Source organism: Paramisgurnus dabryanus, unplaced genomic scaffold (genome assembly GCF_030506205.2).
Source record: "Paramisgurnus dabryanus unplaced genomic scaffold, PD_genome_1.1 h2tg000232l_1_65513__unordered_in_group9, whole genome shotgun sequence".
In the NCBI taxonomy this organism is placed as follows: Eukaryota; Metazoa; Chordata; class Actinopteri; order Cypriniformes; family Cobitidae; genus Paramisgurnus; species Paramisgurnus dabryanus.
Genome location: NW_027394130.1, coordinates 35,001 through 42,500, shown reverse-complemented (window position 1 = coordinate 42,500; position 7,500 = coordinate 35,001).

Here is a 7,500-nt window from a genome sequence, read left to right as displayed (position 1 = left end):
GCGTATCCGGGCGTCACCCCGTAACGGGTCATTAAGGCTGAGACGTGGGCGGCCCTGTCCCGCCCGGGGTTTCGTTTAGCGGCCGACGCCGGTTCGTTTTGCGGCCGAACGACGCCGGTTCGTTTAGCGGCCGAACGAAGCCGGCTCGTTTAACGGCCGAGGCCAGCCGGGTTCGTCCCTTCCTTGGATGATTTGCCATTCGTAATAAGAATCGTCACTACCTCAGTGCAGAGGGACTTTTTCGAGGCATTTGTGTCCGCTCGAGAGGCCTCTCGCTGGGCTCGAGAGGTCATGGGATCCGGTAGCCTATCACCTTGGAGAATCAGCGAGGTGCTCTTCCCTATATACCCGATGGCACCTGTTCGGGCCACCGTCCCCTGCTGGACGGGGCCCGGCTCTGTACCGCCCCAGACAGAGCGCCTTCGTCGGTCACGAAGGCAGGGTCGTGGACCCTGGAAGCGCACGAGCCACCCGACTCGGCTTCCATAGCGGCTGGCGGCCCTGGCCCGCCCGAGACGAAGCGCCTTCGTCGGTCAGACAGATAGGGTCGAGGACCCTGGAAGTGCGAGAGCCACCCGACTCGACTTCCACGGCGGCCCGGAGGCCGGGCCCGTCCCCGTCCGTGCCCGGGGACGGGGCACCTTCGTCGGTCAAACGCGTTGGGTCTTGGACCCTGGAAGTGCACGAGCCACCCAACTCGACTTCCATAGCGGTCGGCGGCCCCGTACCGCCCCAGACAGAGCACCTTCGTCGGTCACGAAGAGAGGGTCTTGGACCCTGGAAGTACACGAGCAACCCAACTCGACTTCCATAGCGGTCGGCGGCCCCGTACCGCCCCAGACAGAGCACCTTCGTCGGTCACGAAGAGAGGGTCTTGGACCCTGGAAGTTCACGAGCAACCCAACTCGACTTCCATAGCGGTCGGCGGCCCTGTCCCGCCCCAGACGATGCACCTTCGTCTGTCACACAGATAGGGTCTTGGACCCTGGAAGCCGTCCCCCTCGACTTCCGTAACGGTCGGCGGCCCTGTCCCGCCGCAGACGGGTCACCACTCCGTCTGTCTGTAGGGTCTTGGACCCTGGAAGCCGCCCCACTCGACTTCCATCGCGGTCGGCGGCCCTGGCCCGCCGCAGACGGGTCGCCACTCCGTCTGTCTGTAGGGTCTTGGACCCTGGAAGCCGCCCCACTCGACTTCCATCGCGGTCGGCGGCCCTGGCCCGCCGCAGACGGGTCGCCACTCCGTCCGTCTATAGGGTCTTGGACCCTGGAAGCCGCCACACTCGACTTCCATCGCGGTCGGCGGCCCTGTCCCGCCGCAGACGGTGTGCCACTCCGTCTGTCACACAGATACATAAGGGTGTCTCGGAACCCCGGACGCCGACCGAGACGAAACGCGTGGGGTCGGTGCGCCCGAGAGGGTAGGGTGCCCCGGGGCCGGCCGCTCGCCCGACCGGCTTCCGGGACTCCTTGACCGCTCGGGAGACCTATCCACGCGCCCGCCCGACCGGCGGCCGGGGGCCCTCGACCGCCACACGCGTACCGACGACCGGGGGGTTTCCGTTTTACGGCCGACGCCGAGATCCTTCGACGGTTCCAACAGGGGTTGTTACGCTTTTGTGTTCGCCCGTGTCTGAGCATATATGGTCGGGTCGAACCTTTGAGGCCGTAGCCTGGAGATCCAGGGCGGATCTTTTCTCACAACACGTGTGTCTTTGAGGCCGTAGCCTAGATCCAGAGACTTTAGGATCTTTTTAGCAGTTTTAAGGCCGTAGCCTTGATCCAGGGCGGATCTTTTGAGCAGTTTTAAGGCCGTAGCCTTGATCCAGGGCGGATCTTTTCACAGGTTTTAAGCCGAAGCGCCTTGATCCAGGGACTTTTGGATCTTTTTTTGCCGTTTTTAGGCCGTAGCCTTGATCCAGGGCGGATCGTTTTGCGGCCGTAGCCGAGTTCCATCACCCAAGGTAGCTTTAGTTTTTAGGCATTAGCCTTGATGATCCAGGGCGGATCGTTTTGCGGCCGTAGCCGAGTTCCATCACCCAAGGTAGCTTTAGTTTTTAGGCATTAGCCTTGATGATCCAGGGCGGATCGTTTTTTCCCATCTTTCGGGTATGAGCTCTTTAATTGTGAGCCTTCGGCCGACACTCGCCCGGGGCGCTGCCTCACATCAGACGCCCTTCGTCCGTTCCAACCGTTCCAGTTCTTTTAACGGTTTTTCGTTCATCGCACACCGACGCGCACAGACCTTTCTTGGGATCTGTCGCAGGGAGGGAGGACGCTGGAGGTCCACTTCGAGGCACCCATCCCTATATACCCGATGGCACCTGTTCAAACGACCGCCCCTTGAGAGAAGGGGCCCTTCCCGTGGCTCGTCCGGGAGGAGGCGCCCGCGTCGGAAGGCGCCGTAAGGTCGGAGACCCTGGAAGTGCACGAGTCACCCGCTTTTACCTCCAGGCCCTCTGTCGTACTTCTCGTGTCCGCTCACGAGACCTCTTTTCGGCTTTATGGAAGTGCACGAGTCACCCGCTTTTGCCTTTTCTGGAAGTGCACGAGTCACCCGCTTTTGCTTCCAGGCCCTCTGTCGTACTTCTCGTGTCCGCTCACGAGACCTCTCTTCGGCCTGGGGGTGCGCCACGTACACCCCCGCGTCCGCATTCGAGTCACCTCTTCGGGCTCATGAGGTAGGGTCGGTGACCCTGGAAGTCAGAGACTTCCAGGCCTTCTGTCGTACACCCTCGCGTCCGCTCACGAGACCTCTCTTCGGCCTGGGGGTGCGCCACGTACACCCTCCCGCGTCCGCTTTCGAGTCACCACTCTGGGCTACGGAGGTAGGGACGTGTGCCCTGGAGGAACCTGACTTCCAGGAGGGAGGGCCGCCCTGTCAGGCCCGCTTTCGAGTCACCCATCTGGGCTAAGGAGGTAGGGACGTGTGCCCTGGAGGAACCAGACTTCCAGGAGGGAGGGCCGCCCTGTCAGGCCCGCTTTCGAGTCACCCATCTGGGCTAAGGAGGTAGGGACGTGTGCCCTGGAGGAACCAGACTTCCAGGAGGGAGGGCCGCCCTGTCAGGCCCGATTTCGAGTCACCCATCTGGGCTAAGGAGGTAGGGACGTGTGCCCTGGAGGAACCAGACTTCCAGGAGGGAGGGCCGCCCTGTCAGGCCCGCTTTCGAGTCACCCATCTGGGCTAAGGAGGTAGGGACGTGTGCCCTGGAGGAACCAGACTTCCAGGAGGGAGGGCCGCCCTGTCAGGCCCGCTTTCGAGTCACCCATCTGGGCTAAGGAGGTAGGGACGTGTGCCCTGGAGGAACCAGACTTCCAGGAGGGAGGGCCGCCCTGTCAGGCCCGATTTCGAGTCACCCATCTGGGCTAAGGAGGTAGGGACGTGTGCCCTGGAGGAACCGGACTTCCAGGAGGGAGGGCCGCCCTGTCAGGCCCGATTTCGAGTCACCCATCTGGGCTAAGGAGGTAGGGACGTGTGCCCTGGAGGAACCGGACTTCCAGGAGGGAGGGCCGCCCTGTCAGGCCCGCCTCGGAGTCACCTCTCTGGGCTAAGGAGGTAGGGACGTGTGCCCTGGAGGAACCAGACTTCCAGGAGGGAGGGCCGCCCTGTCAGGCCCGCCTCGGAGTCACCCATCTGGGCTAAGGAGGTAGGGACGTGTGCCCTGGAGGAACCAGACTTCCAGGAGGGAGGGCCGCCCTGTCAGGCCCGCTTTCGAGTCACCCATCTGGGCTAAGGAGGTAGGGACGTGTGCCCTGGAGGAACCAGACTTCCAGGAGGGAGGGCCGCCCTGTCAGGCCCGATTTCGAGTCACCCATCTGGGCTAAGGAGGTAGGGACGTGTGCCCTGGAGGAACCAGACTTCCAGGAGGGAGGGCCGCCCTGTCAGGCCCGATTTCGAGTCACCCATCTGGGCTAAGGAGGTAGGGACGTGTGCCCTGGAGGAACCAGACTTCCAGGAGGGAGGGCCGCCCTGTCAGGCCCGCTTTCGAGTCACCCATCTGGGCTAAGGAGGTAGGGACGTGTGCCCTGGAGGAACCAGACTTCCAGGAGGGAGGGCCGCCCTGTCAGGCCCGCCTCGGAGTCACCTCTCTGGGCTAAGGAGGTAGGGACGCGTGCCCTGGAGGAACCAGACTTCCAGGAGGGAGGGCCGCCCTGTCAGGCCCGCCTCGGAGTCACCCATCTGGGCTAAGGAGGTAGGGACGTGTGCCCTGGAGGAACCAGACTTCCAGGAGGGAGGGCCGCCCTGTCAGGCCCGCTTTCGAGTCACCCATCTGGGCTAAGGAGGTAGGGACGTGTGCCCTGGAGGAACCAGACTTCCAGGAGGGAGGGCCGCCCTGTCAGGCCCGCCTCGGAGTCACCCATCTGGGCTACGGAGGCAGGGACGCGTGCCCTGGAGGAACCAGACTTCCAGGAGGGAGGGCCGCCCTGTCAGGCCCGCTTTCGAGTCACCCATCTGGGCTACGGAGGTAGGGACGTGTGCCCTGGAGGAACCAGACTTCCAGGAGGGAGGGCCGCCCTGTCAGGCCCGCTTTCGAGTCACCCATCTGGGCTACGGAGGTAGGGACGTGTGCCCTGGAGGAAACGGACTTCCAGGAGGGAGGGCCGCCCTGTCAGGCCCGCCTCGGAGTCACCTCTCTGGGCTAAGGAGGCAGGGACGTGTGCCCTGGAGGAACCAGACTTCCAGGAGGGAGGGCCGCCCTGTCAGGCCCGCTTTCGAGTCACCCGTCTGGGCTACGGAGGTAGGGACGTGTGCCCTGGAGGAACCGGACTTCCAGGAGGGAGGGCCGCCCTGTCAGGCCCGCCTCGGAGTCACCTCTCTGGGCTAAGGAGGCAGAGACGTGTGCCCTGGAGGAACCGGACTTCCAGGAGGGAGGGCCGCCCTGTCAGGCCCGCCTCGGAGTCACCTCTCTGGGCTAAGGAGGCAGGGACGTGTGCCCTGGAGGAACCGGACTTCCAGGAGGGAGGGCCGCCCTGTCAGGCCCGCCTCGGAGTCACCTCTCTGGGCTAAGGAGGCAGAGACGTGTGCCCTGGAGGAACCGGACTTCCAGGAGGGAGGGCCGCCCTGTCAGGCCCGCCTCGGAGTCACCTCTCTGGGCTAAGGAGGCAGGGACGTGTGCCCTGGAGGAACCAGACTTCCAGGAGGGAGGGCCGCCCTGTCAGGCCCGCTTTCGAGTCACCCATCTGGGCTACGGAGGTAGGGACGTGTGCCCTGGAGGAACCGGACTTCCAGGAGGGAGGGCCGCCCTGTCAGGCCCGCCTCGGAGTCACCTCTCTGGGCTAAGGAGGCAGGGACGTGTGCCCTGGAGGAACCGGACTTCCAGGAGGGAGGGCCGCCCTGTCAGGCCCGCCTCGGAGTCACCCATCTGGGCTACGGAGGTAGGGACGCGTGCCCTGGAGGAACCATACTTCCAGGAGGGAGGGCCGCCCTGTCAGGCCCGCCTCGGAGGCCTCCCCTCGGGCAGGGGAGGCAGGGTCGGGGACCCTGGAGGAACCGGACTTCCAGGAGGGAGGGCCGCCCTGTCAGGCCCGCCTCGGAGGCCTCCCCTCGGGCAGGGGAGGCAGGGTCGGGGACCCTGGAGGTGCCGGACCTCCAGGGGGACGGAGGCCGAACCCGTGGCCGGGGAGGGTGAGCCTTGCCGGGCTAGGCTCGCGCGGGTTCGAAGGCCTGGTTCGAGAGGACCCCTTCCCCTATATACCCGATGGCACCTGTTCACACTACTGCCCTTTCGAGAGGGGACCCCGACCGGTCCGCGGCCGGGACGGCGCACCTCGGTCGGCCTCGGCGAGTGGGTCGGGGTGCCTGGAGGTGCGCGAGCGGCCCGCCTGGAAGTGCGCGAGCCACCCGACTCTGGCGGCCGGCGCCCCCGGGCCCGTGCCCGCGGCCGACTCGTCTGACCCGGCATCGTCAAGGTCACCAATACCACGGAGCGTCTACGACGCCCCGTTTCCGAGATATCGGCCAATGAACTGCCGGGCGCCGTATCTCGGCCGGGGAAGGTCCTACGGACTCGGGGCCGGGCTCGTCGGAAAGGTCTCGCCCGGGGCTTTCCGACGAGACCGGCCGCGGGTCCGTGCGACCCCGGGGGCCCGAGATACTTCCGGTCGAAAATTCGAATTTCGTTACCGCGCTGCTCCGGCGCCCCGGGTCCGGGGCCTTCGCCCTTCGGGTGGGTGGCTCCTCCGCGGGGGGCCTTTCGAACGAGCCCACCCGCGCGTCGCTAGCCCTTTCCGGGGCCGAGATACGGCCTACCCCCGCGGGATTTTCCCACGGCCGTTTCTCGGGCGCCTCGGGTCCGGGGCCTTCGCCCTTCGGGTCGGTCGCTATGCCGGAGGGGAGCTTTCGAACGAGCCCTCCCTCGAGTCTCTGGCCCTTTCCCGGGCCGAGATACGGGCGGGTGGTCGCGGAATTTTCGCTCGTCCGGGGCTCCGGCGCCCCTAGCGTCCGCCTCGGAGGTCGCCCGGACGCGCGGCCGGTCTCGTTCGAAAGGTCCGTCCCGGGGCTTTCCGACGAGCCCGGCCTCGGGTCCGTGCGACCCCGCCCGCCGGAGATACGTCCGGTCGAAGCTCGCGGAAATTCCCGCGGCCGTATCTCGGGCGCCTCGGGTCCGGGGCCTTCGCCCTTTGGGTCGGTCGCTCCGCCGGAGGGGGCCTTTCGAACGAGCCTACCCGCGAGCCTCTAGCCCCTTCCCCGGCCGAGATACGGCGGTCTATGCCCGGATTTTCCCACGGCCGTTTCTCGGGCGCCTCGGGTCCGGGGCCTTCGCCCTTCGGGTCGGTCGCTATGCCGGAGGGGAGCTTTCGAACGAGCCTACCCGCGAGCCTCTAGCCCTTTCCCCGGCCGAGATACGGCGGTCCCTCCCCGGATTTTCCCACGGCCGCAGCACGGGCGCCTTTGCTCGGATCGACTCGCCCTTTGGGTCGGTTGCTCTACCGGAGCGGCCCTATCCAACGAGCCAACCCTCGTCTCTCTAACCCTTTCCCCGGCCGAGATACGGCGGTCCCTCCCCGGATTTTCCCACGGCCGCAGCACGGGCGCCTTTGCTCGGATCGACTCGCCCTTTGGGTCGGTTGCTCTACCGGAGCGGCCCTATCCAACGAGCCAACCCTCGTCTCTCTAACCCTAAGCCCGGCCGAGATACGGCGGTCCCTCCCCGGATTTTCCCACGGCCGCAGCACGGGCGCCTTTGCTCGGATCGACTCGCCCTTTGGGTCGGTTGCTCTACCGGAGCGGCCCTATCCAACGAGCCAACCCTCGTCTCTCTAACCCTAAGCCCGGCCGAGATACGGCGGTCCCTCCCCGGATTTTCCCACGGCCGCAGCACGGGCGCCTTTGCTCGGATCGACTCGCCCTTTGGGTCGGTTGCTCTACCGGAGCGGCCCTATCCAACGAGCCAACCCTCGTCTCTCTAACCCTAAGCCCGGCCGAGATACGGCGGTCCCTCCCCGGATTTTCCCACGGCCGCAGCACGGGCGCCTTTGCTCGGATCGACTCGCCCTTTGGGT